The sequence below is a fragment of the Sturnus vulgaris genome, chromosome 1, assembly GCF_052056855.1.
Source record: "Sturnus vulgaris isolate bStuVul1 chromosome 1, bStuVul1.hap1, whole genome shotgun sequence".
NCBI lineage: Eukaryota > Metazoa > Chordata > Aves > Passeriformes > Sturnidae > Sturnus > Sturnus vulgaris.
In genome coordinates, this window is record NC_142243.1 from 33,952,431 (window position 1) to 33,976,588 (window position 24,158).

At 41.0% G+C, this 24,158-nt stretch overlaps 1 protein-coding gene and 1 long non-coding RNA gene across 3 annotated transcripts in view; both read right to left on the reverse strand.

Moving 5' to 3' along the window:
- JAZF1 (JAZF zinc finger 1) overlaps positions 1–24,158 on the reverse strand; it is a 186,772-nt gene that overhangs the window by 152,431 nt on the left and 10,183 nt on the right. The gene's annotated exons all lie outside the window — the stretch shown is intronic.
- On the reverse strand, positions 19,585–23,410 carry LOC148225139 (uncharacterized). Its single transcript, XR_015803102.1, has 3 exons — positions 23,284–23,410; positions 22,808–22,925; positions 19,585–19,689 (listed from the first exon to the last, which is right to left on the reverse strand). It is a non-coding gene; the product is annotated as an uncharacterized LOC148225139 (long non-coding RNA).

Genomic DNA, 24,158 nt, shown 5'->3' on the forward strand with positions numbered 1-24,158 from the left:
ACTTGGAAGTGCCAATTTAACAGTTAGACTTGAAGATCTTGCAGGTTTTTTCCAATGTAAATTATTCTGTGTGGGTGAGAAAGACTGTCTAGATTGCCAGCAGCTCAGCTCTGCCACAGTAAAAAAAACGTAACCATAAAAAGAAGAAATCCTCCAGAGATGCACCTTTGTTCACTTTGACAGCATACTGTTAACAGTATTCAACAGTGTAGGTGCTGAGGCTGGGAACCCTTCTGATTTCCATGCCAGGTTACACACAGGAAGCAAGTCCCAAAGCAGCACCTAATCCATTGCAATATTTGAGGGGTATCTAATGTTTGTACAGACGATCACTTCAAGCCAGAACACAGCAACCCTGGAGTCTTTACACACACAGCCACAGCTAGGGGTCTTCTGGGCACCGAGTCTGGATGTAGTTCTGTGTGGAGCAGAGCTACCACACACTTCTGCCAACCCAGTAACAAACTTACCAAATATCCTCTGTAGTCTTGTCTATACAAGAACTTTAGGAGGAGTAAGCTGCTCACAAATCTATAGTCAAAGACAGAGTGACAGAAAACAAGGCATTAAGTTGGCCTCTGAAACAAGGCTCTTAGTTAAGAGCATCATCATCATTATTATTATTACTACTATTCCCTGGACCTACTGGATAAACTAAGAATACCACCAAGGTCTGTTTTAAGACACTCATTTTGTGATTAAAGTCAGGACATGGACTCCCACCAATACTCCCTTAAAAGTTACATTATCGCCAGCTAAATTTGTTGTATCAACCATCAGTTCAGGCAATCCAAATGAGCATCAATACCTAGATCAGCACTTTCTTGAAAACCGCATCTGAATTTTTTTTTCCACAATCAAGTGGCCATGAAGTTCCAAGAGCACGTATTTAAAACACCATGACTGGAGTAAAATAGTAATCTAAAGACAAGAGTAATATGCAAAGTGCAATACCAAGAACAGTGATCAGTCTTCGTGCCAAATGGAGAAGAAAAAGTGCTTTTCTGTGTACCTGTACTGAAAACACTCCTGGTACCCAGAGTCATGACACTTCTCACCCTGAGCTTCCAAGGAGATGCTTGTTGGCAGCATTCCATCCGATGTACGAGACTTGGCTGCCAGCCAAACATCCTCAGAGTAATCAAACTGAAACCTTTGACAGCCACACTTCAATAGGAGCCTGGTGCAGGTCTGAATGAGCATGAAAACACAGTCTGTGTTTTTGGGTTTTTTTAAGGAAGGATTAAGGGGAAGATTTCTTCATAGTTCAAGAGCTGGAGTGTGTGTTGCCTGTATTTCAGCTTTTGTCATGCTTAGCTCTGTTCCTTATCAACACCATTGCCCAAGAGCTAAGTTGGTGTATTCGAGCAACTGTTGATGACCATTGGTGTTGAAGCAGCAGACCTTTCTCAAGCTGGCACTCTGTAAGCCACCTAGTCCTTCAGGTACTTTTGTTAGTGGTGTCTCTCAGTTCTTCTATGGCTTCTTGCTTTGCATTTGGGCCAGCTGAGAAAGGTCTGCTGCTTCAACACCAATGGTCATCAACAGTTGCTCGAATACACCAACTTAGCTCTTGGGCAATGGTGTTGATAAGGAACAGAGCTAAGCATGACAAAAGCTGAAATACAGGCAACACACACTCCAGCTCTTGAACTATGAAGAAATCTTCCCCTTAATCCTTCCTTAAGAAGGTTAAGACTACTGAAAAACAAAGAGATTGTTTTCTACATAGGGAAAAAAGTCTCAGAAGACACAGTTCTAAGAGATGAAACATTGTAAAGGGCATAAAAGGAAGCAGAAATAAAGGCAACTGAAGCCAGGTGTTATTCATGCTTGCCTGCACAGTAGATAATCTCACTGCAAAAGAGGGAGCTTTGCAAATGGTACCAAAATTCCAGGTAGCTGCTTCCTCTGTAACCAGTCGAGAACAAGAAACAGTAGCTGGCAAAAGGGAGGGGAGAAGAAAAAAAAATAAAGAGAAATTGTTAACCTACACCTGGGGGAATCCAGCCTAAGAATCTTAATTGACTCAAATCTGCAGAGAACAGAGATACTGTAAATATTAGAGCTAGCTTGAAAAAAAGGGAGGAAAAAAACTCTCCAAGGCAAAACATACTTTTATTCTATGATCTCCATTGTGCCATGCAATTCAGAAGACAGAGGTTTGCCCCAGGGCTATATTAAGGGTTATGCTTTGTGGTTTACAATTTTGATATGCCATTTCTGAGGTTTCTCAAGACATCTCATGGGAGAGCAGGATTACAGAGTATGACAGAAACACTTGTCCTATTACAGAAGTTCAAATCTGAAGAAGAACACACAATATATTGAACTGTCAATCCATCTGCCCATTTTTTCCTGTAAAGGGGACAAAGGAAAGCAGAGCCTTTACTTCTTTTTTTAAGCTACATGTTGTGATTCTGTTTAATAAATTCCATGAGGCTTTTCTTTTTAGTATGTTATCAGTGTAACTAAAGAACTGGGGAGTGCTGTGTCAGTTTTTATGGTGGTACCACAGCTACATAAAACCTACCACGACGATGGTACTTGGCCTTCTGGCCAAAGAGAGAAACACCTCATGAAATGGCATCACAGCACAGCAGACAAAGTTGTAAGGGACCCAGCAATCCCACTCTAAAGTACATCCTCGTGCCATGCATTAGCTGGAGGTTTTTAACATTTCAGATCCAAAAACATACACTAAAGCCACGACAGAGTGTATGAATACTCAACAAAATATTGCAAGTGTCAGCCCACTCAACAACAGAGGGAAAGACCTGAGTTTAAAGAAAGGGATTTAAGACCCATGTGTAGTTTATGAACTGTACAGTGAAAGTTTAGCCTCAAAAAACCTGTTATCTAAAACAGATGTCGCCCTTGCAATGCTCAATTTATGATAAATTGCTTTAATATTTATAGTTAGCATAGGCACTGCAATAAATCAGACAAGGGCAAAAATATAACGAGCATTCCAAAGCACAGAAATTACACGCTCCCGCTCTGTGAGACCCGTTTGTTTGGAAAGCTAAGGGAATAACTCTCTAACGGAGGTTTTCTTCACTGAGGTAGTTCGAAGCCAAAAAGCGAAAGTCAACTTATTATGGGCCACATCTAAAGGCTGGGAAGCGAGATCCCGGCTTTGGGCACGGAGCAGGAGTGGGAGCTGCGCCGGACCGGACCGTGCGCTGCCCGCGGCCGCCGCGCGGGGGCGCCCCGGGAAAGGGACGGGAAAGGGACAGGGACGGGTAAAGGGAAAAGGACGGGAAAAGGGAAAAGGACGGGGAAAGGGAAAAGGACGGGGAAAGGGACACAGCGGAGCACGGAGATAATCGCGACTCGCCGCTCCTCAGGCCGCACTGCCGACTACTGAAGGGCCACTCTGCTTAGGACACCGAGCTGGGAGCAGCTGCCCCCGAGAAGGCAGAGCGCCCATGCAAAGAGAGCCTGGCAATGAGGGCTGGCTGGGCAGTGACCCGTCGTGTTAAGTTTGATAAGTTTGGCTGTCAAGAGGCTTCACCTCCATCCCCACCTCTCCACAAAAGTTCAGGTGCTGCCAGTGGCTGCCGAGTGCGCAGCTGTGGCACCACGTTCCGCAGGGCGAGGACACAGCTATGGATCATCACGTTAAATAATGTGAGCTGCAGAAGAGCTTGTTACATGTTACTTGGTGCTGGTAACACCAAAGAGGTGACTTCAATCCCTGTATGTGCCACGTATTTAAGAGCTGGACTTGATGCTCCTTGAGGGTCCCTTCCAACTCAGAATACCCTGTGAGTCTGTAAAAGATGTAAAACACTAGTTTCTGCCTGAAACATCTTGCTGGTAAAGATAGCAGCCACCCGAGCAGGAAAGCAGAGCCTTCACCTGCCCAGATCGAAGGGGACCTGAACTACTTCACATCGAGGAACAAAGAGTGCCACAACTGCACTGAAATATTGCTTCCGACAAGGTGGACTCTGAGTAAGAAAGTGGGCAGCTTCCCATGCTGCCCGCTGGGCACACAGGGTCAGAAAAAAAAAAAACAACGGAGAGTAATCAGGATGGAGAAAATTGCCTGACACAGCTTCAGAACCCACTAGTAATTTGAAGAAGTTCCTCATTTTTCAGTTGTGTCACAACACTGAAGAAGGCCAAGCCAGCTGTGCTTTTGGGTCACATGCTATCTTTACTGGGCATTTGCAACAGGACCTACAGTCCAGACAGCCAGGGAGCCACAGCAAGTAGGGGGAGCTCCTAGCTTTTAAATTTAGGGATTTTTTTGTTTTACTTTAACAGTCCCTTACACAGATTTCTACTGGCAACGTTCCAGCTTAAAAAAAATAATTAAGAAATCCAGTCACAAACAGAACATCATCATCCCTCAAGAAAAAAAGGCTTAAATGCTGTTAGAAGCCACACTGACAGAGACTTTAATAAGCAGGGATTTTATGTTCTAGGTGCAATTTGCAATGGCCTTTCTCAATGACAACCCAAAAAAGTGCAGACAGATCAGAATAAAAGCAGCAATGAAGTCAGAGCCCTGAAGAATCCCCTAGAGTTCAGTTTTCTCCAGCCCACTTGCACAGTTTTACAACTCCTCTCATCATTGTGTTCTACACAAGTGGCAGCAACAATGACCCACCAGCTGAATGAACCAGAGCACTAATTTTAGCTCTACTCATCTGAAAAATCCCCCAAAATTGAAGTCTACATTCCATTTGTTATCTGTGCATTTAACCACTGAGGAGTCTCTACCACAGGGCAGTGTTTCACCGACAAGCCTGTGCTACAGGTAACATTTGCTGCAGAGCTACTCAGTTTAAAAAGTGAGCAGCCTGCCTGAGGAAGCAGATGCCACAGCTGACATATCACCTCGATAACTCACTGTCTGCTGGTGCCATGGGGACTGGAGAGGGCACTGTGCTTCTGGCTGCTTTTGGCATCACCACAGGTACAACCAACACCAACAAAACGGAGATCCACTCGCAAAAATTGAAACAGATCCCAGGCATGGGAAAGTACTACTAGAATGAAGTAAAAAAAAAAAATTTAAAATCTCAGTCTAAATGTAAAACCTGTTGAAGTAAGTAATCTTTATGAAACTGCAGGTGTTGCTGTATTACATTATTTGCTAGAGCAAGCAGGCAGTACATTTTGTGCCAGGCTGCCAGCAGTTTGAACACTTCAGTTTAGAACAACAAGAGGTAGTGTCAAAGCTTGGCAATTCCTTGAGACTGGCTTTTTGCTTTTGGATTCAGAATTATCAGCAAAAGGCAACCCCAGGTGCAGACACTGAGACGTCTGAGGGATATGTTTTAAGGCAAGAGCCAAATTACACTAAAAGATTATCTTCACCAATTTAGACACTACTTTGGTTTGGATACTACCGTAATAACCTCACCTGAACTCAGTGATCCCTTTGAGAAAACTGGACCTACATGAGTTCCCAAGCTCCCTTCTAATATAAAGAGTGATCTTAATAGTGTGTGATGATCCAGCGGGGACAGCTTGAGGAGAGGCAGCTGACATATTTCCCCAACATCAGGCAACCTGTGAGCCAATCCTCACAGGTTCCCAATCTCCTAGGTGCCTTTCAGTTCACTGGCTCTTTCCAGGCATGAGACAGATCAGGAAGCCCTACCAGCCTAACAGATACTCTTCTTGCCTTCTTGGTTCCCAGAGGCAGCAAGCAGCCTAGGGAGGGAGAGGTCACCCCTGCAACTTGGATACAATCAGCCTTAAAAGGTCTAGAAGTGGTATCTGTGTCAAAGTACCAAAGACTTGGAGGTTACAGAAGTCTGGCCCAGAGAAGGTGTACAAACCAGGAGTCAGGAGAGAGGACACAGATTAACAAGCTCCACCACCAGCTTCCTGGAGTACTCTTTCAGCAGACAATAAGCTTTACCTGATGCTTCTGGGCTGAAGCAGAATTTTAGGAAAGTCAATCCAAAAGTAAACACGATCAAGAGGAGATACTCTGACAGGACTGTTACTCAGTTTAAGGCTTGAGGCCCCAGCTAGCTCTGCTTCACAGGCAGTTCGTACACGTGGCACAGCTGGCAGTTTAGCAGATACTCTCCTTGAACATCTGAAAACCAGCCCAAAGAGGGAGAAGTGTATGTGGCTAGTTAAAGGACAGAAAGTGATGGTGCCAACTCAGAAGACTCCCACATGTCTGAGACTAGGGTCTCCTATGTATTCTCATAAATAAGAACCAGATTCCAAAGTGAGGATTGTTTGCATTTTTCTGCTGGGCTGGAGATGGAAGTACACTGAGCAGTTGAAATTTCGTTGACACAAGAGTTGTGCCAGCTCCACCATCAACTATTTCAATAATCCTCTTTTTTTCCAGTTCATTCAGGAGGCACACAAATAGTTGGTTGTAGAAGGAACAAAAAACCTTGACTCATCACCCTAACCAAGCATTAGAAAAGCGAGGCAGTACAGTCATGAGATGAAGTCAGGCACAGTGCTGGGGTTCAGCTCATTTCCATAGCCAAGATCAGAAGAAAAACATTAAACACTCTTTGTCCCATATGGTATGCATCAAAACACAGGGAGCAGCCAGTCCAGAATCCAGAAGGATATATAGGAGACAAGCTGCTGGACTGTGCCTACTCCTGCTTCTGCTCCTCAAAGTGATCATCATCATTGACTAGACACTGTACTGGGGCCTCCTGCCACAGAGCCATATAGCACATGTCCCTCCCCTCACAGCCTGGACATTTGCAGTAGCTGCTGCATTTGTAGGGACACACATTCTGTGAAGAAGTTGTGTTGTCATTCATTCTCACACTTCATATTTCTGCCATCTTTTCACACACCAGGACCAGCTGTGCAACTCAAGTGCATCAGTGAGGTGGGAGAGACAGAGAGAACTGTCCCTCTCCACCAATACAGAGGCAGGGCAGGCAGCAGCCCTCCCCATGCAAGAGAGCTCCCAAAACAGCAGGCAATTGAAAAGGCCACCTTTTGTGGGTATGAAAATACAGTTCTCCCTTACACACATGCTAGGGAGCATTTCACCTTTGCAGTATGCTTTCAGACAGCCTCATATAGGAAGTGGATATAAAAATACTGTTAAATAATCACTGTCATAGCAGGGTGCCCAAAATCACTCTCTTGGAAATACAGCAAGAGAATGACAAATAACGATTTAGCAATATCCAGTTCAGCAACTAGCTCAACCTCTTTGTTCACTTAGAAAAGAAGCTCAGATTATAATTTGAACTCCTACAAAGGAACAAATATAATGCTATGTTAAATCAACATTATTATGTCATAACACACATACATACACACACACATCTAGCATTAAAACAAAAGTTGGCAGAATATACTTCCAAATGAAACGGAAAAAATGAAGTTTTGAGAAATATCTTAGGGAGCCAAAATCAAATACACATCAGTGTTTGAATACAGCAAACACCTGGTGAACACTGTTTTGCAACTTCATGAAAAGACAGAACAAGAAGTCTTCTTTCTGTCCACTCCTCTAGTCTCAGTACTCACATACAAATTATCAGCCATTTTCAAAACCTTGTGCTGCCTTCTGAGGAAAAAGCTGCAGTGTCACAAGAAGCCCAAGATTATTAAAATCTGTCAAATTAACATTACTAGAAGTGATATAATTTTCCGTGTCATCTCATCCACACATGGAATTCCATCATTATAATGAAGCCAACATTCCTGCCCTTCAATAACCAGCCTTCTTCTCCTCCCACAAACTGAAGACTTGGGTGAAGCACAGCCTACCTGTAGTATTAATAGTACATATGAGAGCTTTGGAGAGGTCAGCTGTAGGCTTTACTGAGATTTAAAGCTTCCTCTTTTCTTTCTGCACACCCTGTAAGTAGTAACCATGAAGATCAATTCTACATACTTCTATTTCTAGCAGAAATACTGATGTTGTCCCATCAGAGTTTGGGAGGGTAAACTGTGTCTTTCATACTCATTAAGCTGCAACATTTTATGGGAAAGTTGGAAATCCCTTTGCTTTCATGTCAGACTGTGTTGCAACCATTCAAACAAAATATGCTGGATATCCCGAGCTGTACACAGTTCCATGATATATCTGAATTGCTGTTAACAATGAATCACCAAGTAATACGAATACCTGCTTTTAGGGCTACACAATGATGGTTACCTCCAGTGAAAAGGCTTAACATAATAGGATACTCTGATGAAATACAAAGATTGCATACTCATAAAAAATAATTTTAAAAATTGCTTCCCCCACATTTAAAGTTATAGTAAATCCAATAGGTCATTACTCTTAAAACATGATGACTGCCGTAAACATTCAAGACTAATTTCTTTCACTGCATTAGGAGTCCCCTTTGGTTGTCAACTGCTGCTGTGCTTTTATTCATTCTGTGATAGGATGCCCACAAAAGAAATTAGCCTTACTAAAATCATGTAAATTTCTGGCTGCCAGCAGGTAGCAACTGAGCCATCACTGGAAACTCTCATGAAGGAGATGCCTACAAACACTGGGAAATTTAACACAATGAACACAACTACACATTAGTCCCTGGGAGAAAGTAAATTCCTTAGCATTACTCTACAGTAAGCAACATCAATAATACAAGGAGAGTTCTTTGAAACTAAAACAAAGCAGCAAGTAATAAAATAAATGGCTCTACAAGTACATAGCAATATACAGTCAGTAAAACACATATACCAAGTCCTGGGCTTCCCTCCTGAAGATAACTCACAGCGAACACACCAGTGAAAGCACTGCTCTATACTCAGGAAAAGAGCTATAAAGAGGTTCAGAGATTGTACTTAGATCAACCTTAAAAAAACTGAACAGGGAGACTTCACTACTAATACAAAAATTAAGAGGTGAACTAGTAAACTCACCTTCTTAATGAGACTCTGCTTTGTCAAGTAACCTATCTAAAGAAGATTACAACACAATTTGCATTTGTACATGCATTATTAGGTTATTCTCTCCCTTCTCAGAAAAGCAGTGTGCAACAGCCAAACTGAATTATGACAAAAAATACAGTCCAGGGCCCAGAATAAAAGCTTGGCATGTAGAATTAACAGACAAGAACATTTTTTGTGCATTTCCATGACTGCAAAATCATACAATGCTTCAATCTTCAATATAATACTGTTCAGGAGTACAACACCACAAAATCCCACACCTGGTAACAGAAGTATAAATAAGTCATAAGCATCCACTTAGCACAAGCTATTAGTATACCATGACCTTTCACTACATAACTACATCCTACAGATCATAGATTCAATGGACAGCATCCCAAAAAGCAACTACATATGCTTTTTGAGTACTCTACATAAAACATGGGAGCAGTGGAACGTATTAAAAGTTTCCTGGAAAAAAACAGTCAGTTAGAGTAGTACTTGAACAGAACTAGTAGACATTTTTGCCAAGTGAAAGGTTCTGCTTTTTGTTCTGCATCCCACCTGAGACCCTGGCCACACCTTACAGCTCTAAGGTTTCCTACATGGAGATAGCCATTTACAGGAAGTTTCATGCTGACAGCTCCAAGTGCATTCTGTCTCCACCAGGACTTCATACTAAGAAAGACACATTAAGTTAAGCCTTGAAGAGAGAGGAGGCAGGACTAAAACACACGAGGTCTCACCTGTGCATGCACACCATGCTATACCCCAAGTTCCAAACTCTACAGCAAAGCCCTCCTTACTCTGTTCAGATTTATTCAGTTTCCTTCCTAGAGTCTGAGGCCCCAAAAGCTGCTGAAGAAATGCATGTCCAAAGCTACCAGCACATGAAAATTAGGAGTATGCAAATGAGAATTAGCTGCCTGAGCTCTCTTTCCAACCACATTGCACCCCAGAGGCAAATATTTTTTTACATTTTTTTAAAGACATATAAAACGAGTTGTGAGAAAAAGCTATTTTAATCAGTATTTTCCAGTAAGGAATGCAACAGGTGCCAAGAACTGAAGGAAACCCACATCTGCTCCACTGTGACCGTAGGCCCTGCCTGATCAGATTTTATAATATGTATTTTGCACATGCATGGATTACTTAGAATCTGAGGAATGCAGCCCGTACCACTGAGAGACCATAAAAATATAAGGAATCTGCAGTCTTTCCTGCAGCATGGATCTGGAATGTCTGTGTTCTTTAAGCAATGCTACAATAATAGTGGCCCCAAAACTACTGTCAGTATGATTAATTTCAGTAGCTTTCTTACCCTGGCCAGAAAGCTGTGAGTTTTACATGCCACGCTGAGATTTTTAGCTCTACATACAGGGTAGAAGCCCACCTGCCGACTTCACTTGGCCATGAAGGTGGAGAGATAGGAATAACCACTGCTTTTGGGAGGGATTAACAGGGAATAGTATCAGGCCAGCCCTCTTCTGGGTCTGCAGAAGTTTGAGTGCCCTGGGATACTCGTGAGCTACTGACATGAGTAACAGCTGCTAGCTTTATCTAGAGAGCTCACTAGCCTCTGACTAATTGCCCTGTGTAAAGTTTTGGGCTACAAGAAGTGAGCAGGACCAGATATCTACAGTAAAATTGTATTCTGTCTGGTTCAGCAAGGTGAGGAGGCAAGAGAGCCTCTATTTGGCCCTGTAAGGAGCTACACTCCTTCAACTGCCTTGTAGTAAGTTTCAGGAGATTGCCACATTTATATGCACCACACAGATAATGCACTTGAAATGCTTTGGGACTGATATGAATAGGAACTATTCTTCCCTTTAATTAGCATTTTTGCCAGATGAACACTGCTGTGAAGTGCCAAGCTGTGGAGTCCTCCTACAAGTTCCAAGAGATACACAACTGACAGCCAGAGCATATCCAAAATTGGAAGATTTCCTTTTGCAGCTACAATTCATTTTGCCCACTTGAATGAAAATAACACGGTTATCAAAATGATCACCCAAGATAAGGACAAAACCAGTGTACTACACAAACCCTGAGAGGTCACACATAAAACTATGCTGAATTCTTGGGCAGTTGCATGATGTTCTTTGAATGGTGACTAACATTATAAACATTGACCACAGAAAAAAAAATGCATCAGTGTACTTCCAGAGAGACAGCTTATCATAAGAAGATACAGAATTGATGGGTTTTTTAAAAAGTCAAATAGCTGATCCTACCTCTGATCATGCACACAAAAAGTAGTCATGGGCGACTGTTAGATAATTCACAAGAGGATTTCTCCAAAACATCACCTTAAGTAATAACTAGTAGGAAAACTTTAAATTTGGAAATACAGCAAAAATGTAAGTTATACTGTTTGGGTGTTGGTGTTCTTGTATTACCAGATGAATTGCCAATAGAAAGACGGTATGGATTAAGGGGGAAAAAATACAAAAACATTGGCTTGTTTCCTAGCAACAGCTCAGCTAAAATTACTTAACATTTCTACTCAATCAAATGTAAATTTGACTATGTTATCCCTTAAATGTTGATTATAACAGGCCTTTTCAAATGCAAATTCAATGTGTAAAGTGAATGTAAACGTTGACAAAGCTGACACCAAAATCTCCTGATTAACATCATTTGCATGTACACAGCAACATTATTACAAACCTTCTAAAGACAGAAGGAAATGAGAATTGGAGAGAGAATCACCTTATGCATTATCTCATTCTTTCTTGCTTTAAGAGTAAAACAGACAAAAACGTAAAGCCTTTTGGATTGCATGCAAAATTCCAACAGTTTAAAAGTGCAACACAATAAGCTGTACCTGAATGCTATTCCTTGTGTTGCTAGCAAGTACAATGGGTGAAAAGCTCAGGTTGATTTCTTAGTCGAAGAACTTGAGAATTATGCATATAACACAGGCAGACTGTAAAGACTGCAATACCATGTAGCCACTGGCAGCTTGCAAGTTTTCTCGTCTTTTACCTGCAATTCTTGCGTAAGAAAAAACAGGAGGAAGGGGGGAAAGTTTGTTCTTTGCAACTTCATCAACTCTGGGATTAAACACCTTAGTTATGCGTGCATTCACACAGGGCCAGATAATTTTTGCCTAAAACATGTGGAAGACGCTTCAGAGAGGATGTTAACACGTTTCTTCTTGTTGCAGCATTTCACAATATGGGTACTGAAGTGTATTATTTTACAATAACGTGCACTACATCAGGCTGATTTACCACTAGTTAACCAAAAGTCAACGGGAAGCTGAGAACAGATGCAGTGCTCCTTCAGCACAAAGCAAGTAGCCAGACTTACCCTCTTAAACTGAGAGTATTTTCTAGTAGAAACCACCACCCTTCCTTCTTAATCGTCTCAAGAAGGATACCAGGCTGAAACACGAGAGTTTACATCTACAGACACCACACGGACTTACTTTGGCAATAGAGATTTTACCTTCCATACTGATGCAGACAGGTACCTTGATAGCTTGCTGTGATACACACATCCCAGTCCAGCACATTGACACGATGAGAATTTGCACAGCATCAGCTACAGCAGTGCAAAATGAACAATTTAGCATTCATCAGCCACGTCCTAATCTTTCATGGTGCTGTGTTTTTAAAGAAAAGCAGAAACACTTTCTTCCTCCACTGCACTGCTTCTTAATAGAGTTATTACAGGCCTGTTGAGGATTATCTTTTCTACCCTGGATTAGAGTTGCTACTTAAAGTATTTTAGACAGAACATAAGCCATTCCCCCCAACACCTCCAAGTTGCAAATTTTACCCATGTCAGATCCTAAAAGTTTCTAAGAAATTTCTAAGAAATCAACAAGCATGACAGCTAAGGATTAGGAAGGCATAATCAGTAAAATGTTTACATCCATATTAAGCACAAATTGTACCTCTCTTAAAATGCCTGTCCCATCTCAAAATGATGGTTCTGGGACAGAGCTGAAAGTGAGTTTTGAACTTGACCTAAGGGGTAGGAAGGGAGAGAAACCCAGAATACTTCATCCTCCCATACCAACTCCTGCCTGCTACCCCACTGCTTACAAATTTCTACATGCCAGACAAGGTTCAAACTTGTACTTCAAACAGAGTCCAGTTTTAAAGGCAGAGCTCCTGTCTGGAGATGCATTCTGATGACATGTGAGCTGGTTTTCTTCAGCAAAGCCTAAAGCAGCAGGAGCTCTACAGCTTAGCTCACTGATCCTTCACCCTTATGCTGCACATTTACTGCTTCATTCAAATCCAGCTTATGATAAGAGAAACAAGGACATGCAGACTTTTGGAAAATCTTGAGAAACTATTTTATTTTTGTTTGGAAACTTTCCAGAAGCACTTTTAGTGCTTTAAGTATATACACAGGAAAATTAATACTGTTCTCTCCTTATTAATACATTCTTTCAAGTGCCTTTTACAGTCTGCAAGCAAAGGTCAGTTACAATGAGTTCCAAGAATCCACTGCACTAAAAAAGTAACTTTATTTAACCATATGTTACTATAATTGAACATAGAGGAAAATATTCTTTGATCTTGTGACTGTCTTGGATTAGATGGATAACAATCCCGTTTTTACAAATTATTATTCTGGTTGGAACCCTAAAGAAAAACAAATCTGAAATACCTACATCATTGACTTAATGATTTAGCATTAAAAATACCACCAGGGTATGTGATATGGCAGTCGTGTGTCCTAACTGGGCTCTCACCTCAGAACCCTGACATAAGAGGTTGGGAGCTCATACCTGTGACAGTGACTGAAAGAGATGAAGCAGTAGTTGTCGAAACAGCAAGACATTTGTAGTTGGGAACTAAAATGCAGTGTACAAATTCATGGAGAAAAGGCTCATTAACATGAGAAACATTTGCTACAGAACAAAACTATGTAAACAAAACAAAGGCAAGATGTGCACAAAAAGTTATCTGTTATTCTACACCATATGGGCTATCACTGCCCATAAAGTTCCAGAGACAAAGATTCTAAACGACTGAAACTTAAAAATCAGCCAGAATTAGTTGAAGGCAGACAAGGAACGAACTAGCAACCTTTACTTCTGTGCAGAGACTATAATAGAAAGAAACAGCCTCATAGGAATTCTCAAAGGTATTGTTCAGCCTTAGATGAGGTCCTATGGATACTCCTAAAAATTAAGAGTACACTCATTCACACTTCATGATACACTAAGATCCCCATACTGAGGAAAAATTAAAACACCCTAAATTAACCAATGGCACTATTACAGGAAAAAAACCTCCAAATTTATTCTGAATTAAATGCCTGAAGTTCGTAGCTATATATGTAACTGTCTTTCACATATGTTTAGTGGGAGAATTCAATTCAGTATACTTCCAACAATGACAGATGTCAAAGTTAAATGAAGAAAGGTTTCATTGCCACTCATCACACCCTTAAAGACCAGAGCAGGTGAAGTTAAATGTTCCTCCTTGAGTTTCATATGTAGCAGAGAAGTGCAAAAAACATGGTAAACTCGATGCTGAAACAGGAAAGAGGAAAACTATAAAAAGATGAGAAGAACTAGCTCAGATTTAGATAGGGTATTTGAATAAGATTTGGAAACGTCACAGAAAATTAATTTTTAAATACTTTGCATTCTTAACAGGTCAGATCAACTTTTTCATCTTGTATAGAGGCAAACCTCTACAGATTCAAGAGAAGCAAAAAAAAAAAGCCACACACCTCTGACTGTATGTGTTGCTCAGAAACAGAACGGTGACACAGAAGCCTTGTCCTGCTTTGTGATTGAGACAACCTCAGAGAGTCACTATTCATGCTCTCAGCAAAAGGTTGGGAATATGTGGGATTGAGAGGGGCCGAACTTACAGTAAATACTCATGAGCAATCCTCATGACATTTTTTTAACTCTACCTGGTGACCGTCAGCCAGACCACAATAAGGTTTGATTTATAGAAAGAGAAACTACAGTACATCCATGCCTGTGATTTCTGCCATAGCTTCTCTTATGAGCATAAACTATGTGATTCAAGACTAAGTAGCTTCAGCAAGCCTTTTTCAATCAACTAAATACTACATACAAATACACTCTTTTCCAGCTATGCCATCTAAGAAAGGCAAATGCTTATCCTGCATTTTTCTTAGTGTGCATAAGCACACTACAAAAGTACAAGGATGGGGAAAATGACAGTAATTAAGGGGCAAGCTGCTCACCAGTGCCCACTTTGATTTTTAGCAACTTGACAGCTGACCTTGACACTACTTTCTGGGTGAAAAAGTAATTTATTCAAGAACCATAGAATCGTTTGGATTGGAAGGGACCTTAAAGACCATCTAGGTGTCACACCATGAGCAGGGATGCCTTCTGCTAGATCAGGTTGCTCAAAGCTCCATCCAGCCTGGCCCTCAACACTTCCAGGGATGGAGCATCCTCAGCTTCTCTGTGAAACCTGTCCCAGTGCCTCATCACCCTCCCCATAAAGAATTTCTCCCTAATATCTAATCTAAATCTACCCTCTTTCAGTTTAAAGCCATTACCCCTTACCCCATCACTACACATCCTTGCCAGAAGTTCCTCTCTAGACTTCTTAGGAGCCCTCTCTTCTCCAGTCTGAACAACCCCATCTTCTGTGAACCTGTCTTCATACCAGGGCTGCTCCAGCTCTCTTCATGGTTTCCTCTGGAACCAGTCCAGCAGGTCCACATCCTTCTTGAGTTGGGGAGCTGAGAGCTGAATGCATTTCTCCAGGTGGGGTCTCACCAGAGCAGAGCAGAGGTCTGCTGGTCATGCTGCTTTTGTCGGACACATTTGGCTCTCTCTGGGCTGAAGTGCACATCGCCAGGTCATGTTGTGCTTCTCCACCCACACCCCCACATACTTCTCTGTAGGGTTAATGGCAGTCCATTCTCTGTCCAGACTGTATTTTTGCACAGGCCTGCCTGTCAAGGTCACTCTGGCTGCCATCCCCTCTTTCCAGTGTGTCGATGCAAGGAAGGCAACTGGCTGCCTGGAGTGGCTAAAATCCCTTCGTGCTGGTCTTCAGGAGCTCTGCTGCTGACCTTCAATCCATCTCCAGGCTCTGGGCATCTTTTGCTGGCACTGGCATCAAACCAGTAGGATGGATGGAATTCCCCTCCCTCATCAACTTTAGTTTAAAGCCCTCTTCACATCTTTTAAGACAGCTCTGTTTTAAAAGAACTAGCTAATCTGTTCTTACTAGCAAATGTAATCCTTTACCCCAGCATCAAAGACTCCATTTAGCTCAGTTCTTTAAGTTTATAAAGAACTGAAAGGATACATGAGGCATGGAAATTAAAAACAAAATAGGAGAGAGGAAGCAGGCTTGCTAACTGCAGGAAATAGGACTTTTTCTACAGTCTCAGCCCCACCACTACTTATGTTTTATTCATCAATTCTACTTGCCGTTTTTCTCTTCAGGCAAAGACAACCTGGCAGCACCACGTTTTTGTTACTCCAAGACAAATACAATCCCAGGTCATTAAAAAACGAGATAAAGTACTCCAAAGACTCTTATTAGAGACTCAGGAACATTGCCTTGTTACCTGTCTAGGGTGCCCATCTCTCACTCACATTCCTGGGGTTATTTCTGGCACAGTGTACTGTTCCAAGCACACACAATGGAAGCCAAATCCTATCACTTCTCAAGAAAGGGAGAGGCAGTTTACTTTTGCTGACCTCTAACTCACAGCCATTTTTTGCACTTCTCTGAGAAGCCATCATCCCTCTTGAAGCTGTGCATACCTGCCTTCAGCACACTCCTGCTACTCTGACAGTCCCAGGAGTTTTACTCGCCACATACAATATTCTGTCTTCACAGAACTAGTGTGCTGTCACTTCTCTCTCCCACTCTCCATCTCCTTCAAGACACAACTTTTTAAATTACTTTTTTCAAGCCAGGTCCAAGTAGTACTCATGCTATATTACAGCAGCTTCTGGTTATCAATGTCAAAAGGTCAATTATTTACTGCCAAATCCATAGAGCTACAAATAAGAATGTGTAAGAGAGTAATCAAGTTCTACTACAGCCAGATGATGCATAGTAAAGTTGTTCAATGTTTGCCACATCAAAAGTTCTAACTAGTTAAACTTTGGAATAGGAAAACTTAAAAAGAAAGGAAAATATTGAAACTAAAGAAATACAAGAACATGAAATTGAAAAGACACCAAGAAATAAACAGAGCAACTAATAAATATAATAAAGTCAGAAATGGTCTCACAGACACTCTCTGAAATTAAAGCTTACACACACAACACAAAGCTTTGAAGTTAAAATACATGGCTCCTGGGATAAATATCTATGGCTCTCCTCATCTGCCCACATATTTGGACTGTTTAAGATTTTCTCCTTCAGAACCAAGGTGATAGTTATAAACCTGAGATAGTTAGCAAAGTCTACGCAGCATGATTTGAATTACAGAAAAAATGTCAAGAGTATAGTTATTATATCTGTTAATAAAAAACAAACAAACAAACAAACAAAAAAGAAAAAGGCCATCAGAAATAGGAGGTATTTAGCTACCCTCTCAAGAGTAAATGCCATTTTTGAATTCTGTGATCATGCTTCTTAACAGGAAATTGCACTTCAGTCTCTTACCCAAACCCAAACCAAAATATTTATTTACATGTCACATATTTACATGAAGACAAAAGAATTATAAACATCCTTCATGCATGTATATGTTTGGGTTTATACATTTATGTATAGACTTATTCATGAGCCTAGATATCCTGATATTCTCACTAGAATCTTTGCAGCAGAGAAATCATTCATGTTCCATCCAAAAGTGTCATGGATCATCCAAAGATTTCGCTTCTGAGAGCTGCAAATTATGCACACAAATCCTTCCTGCCCACACACCTCCCTGGCACCTCACAACAATTCCTGTAAAGAGGGGAAGATCCAGCCCTGCCACTAGCCCAGGAATGGTTTCACCTCTCCAGTTTGGTTCTCCTCCTCCATGGTTTGCTGAGCCATCTAATCCTTGCATTTCTAAATGGAAATAACACATTGCCAAACACTAATGCTTATTATTACAGTCAACCAATTAAACTGTAATTCTACCATTGTTATCCACCAACACTCTTCCTGCTTAAGTGCAAGCTATGTTTACTTTATTACTGAGAAGCTCAAACATTTTCTTTCACAATACTGTATTCTCTTCCTCCTCCCACTTAAGCCAAGGTGAATGCTCATGAATCAGACCAATAACTAGAACAATGTTTTCACTTCTACACTGACATGGACAAATGCAGAAAAACTGAGAATTAGTATTTTCACCAGTTTTAGGGTCTGTAGAAAGATTCTGCAAAAAAGGGAAAGATGGCAGAGATTTCAAAACAACAACCAAAAAAACCCCCTTCTTTTACACCTCAAACACAAAACCACCACATAGAACTGACATTTTATTATATTCTCTTTTACAGTATCACTGCTGAAACTAGAAGTTCCAGATCTGTTAAACCAAATGAAATAGCCATAAAGGAAGAAATCACATGGCAGAACAAGTAACACAGATCTTATAAAATCTCAGACCCATTAGCACTGTATAGATAAAACTATTTTAGATTTTATTCCAATCTGCTCTGCAAAGAGCCTCTCCCTTACCCCACTAAACAGAATCTGCACCAGTAATGCTGGTTCACAGTTACATAGAGACAAAAACATGCAAATTCCACTTCTACACTGCATTTAATAAACAGATTAATTTCCTCTGTGGTCTATATATACACAGAAAAGTGTTGGCTACCTCTCACAGACAATGCTTTATCTGTTCACTTATAGTCTGCTAAAGCAGCCAGAAATAACAAATAAAAATACAGGACTCTTAATCCTCGATCCAGCTCAACTATTTTTAAAACTGGATGCACAGAAGTTATAGAAGTTGGAAACAATGCAGAAATCTCTATCAAGTAGTAAGGCACTAGTGATTTTTAGACCTCATTTTTGGCACCTTTACTTCTTCAGGAATGCTGCATATATGATGAAAAGAAAAACTTAATCCCAATACCTTGTATTCACAGCTAAATATGGAGTGCAGTGCTGGTAACCCACACGAAGGAAACACGGAACAGTGTTTCCATTATCCTATAACCAGTTCAAAACAGCATCATTAAGCTGACACCACAAGTGAACATCACCAGGAAAAGACTGCATTTATTTGAAAATCCTTACTCCACATCAGAGGACCTCTGTATCTGCTGCTCCCTCAAAACTTGCACTGATAAGAATCAGCCCCAACCACAGATGCACACTCATCAGGACACTTGCAGATCACAAAACATGTAGAAACTTGCTTCTGAGGAAATGTCCACAACTGATTGTCAAATTCAAGACCAAATGTTAAATACCACAAAATAACACTGTACTGCTTATCTAACTCCATAAACTGGGACCATCAGTGTAGTTATCTGAGCACATAAATGTAATTGATGAACATGCACTTCACAGCATATCTCATCATTCCTACATTTTTATGGCAGGCAAACATACAGTTGCTTCTCTGCTCTCCTCCAAAAAACACACCTGCTGAACTCTGCACCTGCTCAAGACAGCAAAAGTGTTATTCAAGTCATCCTCATAAGGTCACATCCTTACAAGCATCAGAAAAATTACATCTAGATAAGTTCCTACTACATTAACAAGTCCAACAAATCACTAGGAATGCACTTAAACTTCCTCCAGCGTAGAAACAGCTCTGTGATCTCCTCTGTGCCTCTCCAGAAACAGCATCCAAGAAGGGAGGATGCAGCTGCCTCCACTCAGATCTACCTCTTGCTACCACATCTTCTCTTTCCTCAGGCCATCAGGTGGGAAGAGCTGTCGGGCTCAGTTCAGTCTGCAAAAGTATTACACGTTAGTACCATGGATCAGTTTTGTTTTACTAAGCCATATATATATCTCAGTTATAAAAAGTATGCAGGACCAAAATGAGACACAACAACAGACCACCAGTTTTCAGAAAGTGAAGAGGTCAGCACTTCCTAAATATCAACCCCCCTCACAAAAATATTTATTATGATTATGCAAAACTAGGATACATGTTGTCATCCCCCAAATAACTGGGTTTCCCCTCTCAAAGTAAAGAAAACTGTGTATCTACAGACACATGGGAGTGTTACAAACAGCAATGTAACAGCTGTGCTTTGCTTAGGGATGGACAGCCCTGCAATCATCTACACATGAGGCACCAAACCGTGCTGGTGCCTCAGCATCAGCTGGTCCCTCTAGCCCATATGATGCCTCACCATGAGGTGTCGCACAGGCAAGCTGTGTTTCATGGAACTTGCAGGGATATGTGCTCAACTAGAGGTATGTTCTGCCCATGTAAACTCATATTCCTTAGCACGCAATTACTCAGCAGCTCTTTCGTTTGTAGGAATCCTTTTCCTCATCCTACCTCACAATCGTGACACCACACCAACTAGTAGAGAGCAACGAGACAGGAGGACTGTGAGACTTCAACTTTATCTTCCTAGCAATCAACAACATATGTTCCTCCACTGCACTGCAAGGACACAGAGAAAACAGTTCCTCTGCCACGGTCTAAGTCACTTTGGGGCTAAAAATACATAACACAGAACAGCTCACTGTGTTTTCAAATGGGAGCTGTCTCAGATACTTGTGAAATTAAAGTCTGTCATGGAAAGGAATACCAATCAGGGTTGCATCTACCCAAATTCAAGCGTGAAACTTTGTGGTAATGGTCTTAATGCTTATTCTGCTCTTCATAAAATGTCAGGGGAAAATCAAAACACAGACCAGATTCAAAACAATAAATTGGCTTTCTTGAGTGCTTATCATCAGCCCTGCCTACTGGCTCTAAAAACTGCCATCATGCAAGATGTTTGATTGCTTAACACCAGAGGTTCAAAGGAGGGAAGCTTCAATGGAGCCACAGTGAGGAAATCAGAGTAAGTCCACATAAACAGACTGCCTCCCAAGCAAGCTGTCATTAACAAGTCTGTTCTACTAAGCTACCTACCCACAACAAGGTAGAAAGCAACCAAAAGGTACCCAGAAAGGAAGACCTTTATGATCTTGAGAAGAAAGGTGTTCTACTGTGCAACCACTGGTAAGAGAAACGAGGGGGGGAGAAGAATAAATTAAAAGAAAAAAAAAATACAAAAGGCAAAAAGTCAGTTCTGCTACAATAGCAACAAAATAATGTTTGTTTAGGAAGGATGGGCTACCAGCCCAACATTTAACAAATCTTAAGATTCTAAAAAGGATGGCTTTAGAACTGACCTTAAGAGAAAGGCTACAGTATTCCTGGAAGAACAGGAAGAGGATAATGTCTCATCTGAGGAGACTGCTTACTTACCAGGTGTGCTTCAGCACACGCATTCAGTAACAGAACCAGTCTTTTGGATTGAGCATTCAGCACTCAGTATCCTGAGTGGGAAAGCTAAGCAAAAGAATTCAGCTCTCAGATATGTAAAATTCTGCCTCAAAATGAAAATATAGTGGAGAATTATCCACATCTAGATCATTACTGCAGCTCTTCAGGAACATGATCTACACAAAATGAGTTAAAAACCAGCAGTGTGACAGGTCACCTGCAAGGAGGGAAATTCAAAAGAGGTACTGAGGTAGTCTGAAAAGGCAGCTACAATAACCCACAGAATTGATCTGATATCAGGATGTATTTAGTAATACAAACAAAAGAGGTTTTCAGGATAAATTAGATAAGGACTTTGTAGGCAATGAACTAAGGATACTTAAAACATCCACTGAGAGCTCTGAATCTCATCAAGTGCATGCCTCAAGCAGACTGCCTGAACAACCTCAAGCATTCAACTTCAAAGTGAGCTAGGAGAAAGAGACGCCTGTATGCTTGCTCCAGAATTAGACGTGTGTCTGCCTAGCAAGAAAAAACAGGGTTTCTTTTCAGGCAGGTAACTGTCCAGCTTATGAGATTCAAAAACCTCAACCAATACGTCATTTTAAAAAGCAGACTCCTTTGTTTTTCACAAACTCCTTTTCTGTCTTGCTTCAATTTCAGATTTTTTCATCTTTACTCCTTGCTATACTCTGCTTCTTCATTTTCTCAGAAAGTCACCTTCTGTATTTATATGGTTAATATAGAGGCCTGAACAATACAAGTACAGTATATCCTATCATGCCTATGTTCAGTGCCCTATTCCTAAGCTATGCCTGTTCTACAGAGCACCAAAAATAAATAAATTAGAACAATCAGTATTCACAAGAAAAGAAGGCTTTGAGACTTTACAGGATGAAGTGGTTCAGTGCTCCAGGACAGAAAGGCAGCAGCCATGAGAAAGGCTCCCATCAACCACTCATCCGTGGAGCAACAGGAAAAGAGATGAGAACAGAACAGTAAGGAGGTGAGCAGCAGGTGAGCACAGACACCGGATGGAGATTTTCAAACTTTGTTTTTTTTAAAGCAGTAACAGAACAGTAGGCAATTTATGATTTCCCTACAAAACCTAAATCAGGTACCCACCAACACTACCACAGAATGTACATGTAACACCTTTCCAGGTGGGTGCATTCTATGGTAAATATGGTGGTACATTCTATGCAAATGGGTAAACCACTTTGGGGCATCAAGCACCACAGTCTGGGGTCTGCGTGTACATGCAGCAGAATGCTCTGCTGAGCATAACTCCTTATCAAAAGCTAAACACTGCTGGAGCAGAGTTTCCTCCATGTAGCTATGGGATTTATAATCCCTTTCCTTAAACCACTAGTTAGGGCTTGGCAGGTAAGCAGAAGTGTCAGGTGATGAGAGGGGTCGAACAATAATGTAGAACAGAAGTAAGATGTAGAAGTCCAACTTTGCTACACAGGTCAACACAGACAAGAAAAAAAGAAAATTATTTCAAATCCCAAGTTTGTATGATGTTTTTTCAGTCATGAAAGGATGAACAATCCCTCACAAGTGTCTTCCCCCAAAGTACAGATACTGGAAGGTTTCGGTTTTTAATTCCTACCTCTGCAATTTACTATCTTGTATCAATTTCCCAAAACGGAACTAGTATGTGGGCTCTTCCCAACCTTCTCTCTTCAAGTCTTTCTTCTTCTCCTAACTACTTGCAGCTCTGCAGGCTTCTGAAAGAAACATGAACCTGGTCTTCAATTACAACTAATATTTTTAAATTACATGCAGAAAGATCAGCATTAATTATTGTTACTAATTATCGATATAGCAAGTCTAATGGCATACAATGAGTGCATAATAAATTTTAAATTATTATACCACGCAAGCTGACAATACTTTCTAGAGAGCTGTATACTCAATTCTGTGCCGTGGTTCTAGTCACACAACACCACAGAGATTATGAGCAAATACTAGCAGGCTTTCCATATGTATGCACACCTGCTACTACAGAACAAGCAATTGCAAAACTGTGTGTTTGCTCTCAATCTTGAATTCATGAGGTATCAAGTGTTTTTAGTAGCCACTTACACTATTGCAGGCAGAACTCCAATCCTTTCCATTATTAAGGGGTTGTGCTTTGTGGGGCAGAGCAAAGGGATTTGGTTTCCAAATGCAGATGTTATGGCTCCCATATAGGCAGGGTCAGAGAAAAGGCATTCCCTCATTTCCAGAATGTCTGATGGTAGTAAGCAATCCTGTGGCTGGAACACTGTGCCATTAGCAGGAGCAGAAGGGTTCACTACTGTATACCTACTCTATTTCTGAGGTCAGTGGGATCAAGTAGAAGTAGGGTGACAATGTTACAGGAACTACACTTCCTGCTTAAGAAAGAAACAAAGAAGTCAGGTCACCACTGAGAAAAAAAATGCAGCTATCAATTAACTCAGTGTATCTTCAGAACATTAATTAAGTTTATAAATGTGTATCATTTTTATTATATTTGTTTCAATATCTGAAACGCATTTGGGGCCATATATACAGTTCAGATATAGCAAGAGCAGATACAGAATCTCTGCCCATCTCTTTCATAATGATTTCTAACTCAGAGTTATGAAAATTGCTGCAGAAGTAAAATTCTTCAGGTAAAGGCAACAAGACAATCTTTTTTTTTAGATTTCATTAAAATACAACCACTTAATATTAAAACACAAGAGTGTAACCAAAAATATCCACAGAAGGTAACAGCAACAAACACCTTTTCCCCATCCTGTGCATTCAATTATTGTTACATACCTGAACAACCACTTGGTATTTACCCTGGCTCTGGAAGCAGGTTGAGCAAGCCACTAAAACTCCCTGGCATATAACCACATCCCAGCTCAGAGTATCCAACATAGACTTTATCTCCTCCCTCAATCAGGTCTAAAGAGAGCCCTGGGTAACTGCCCCGTGGTAACTGTCAG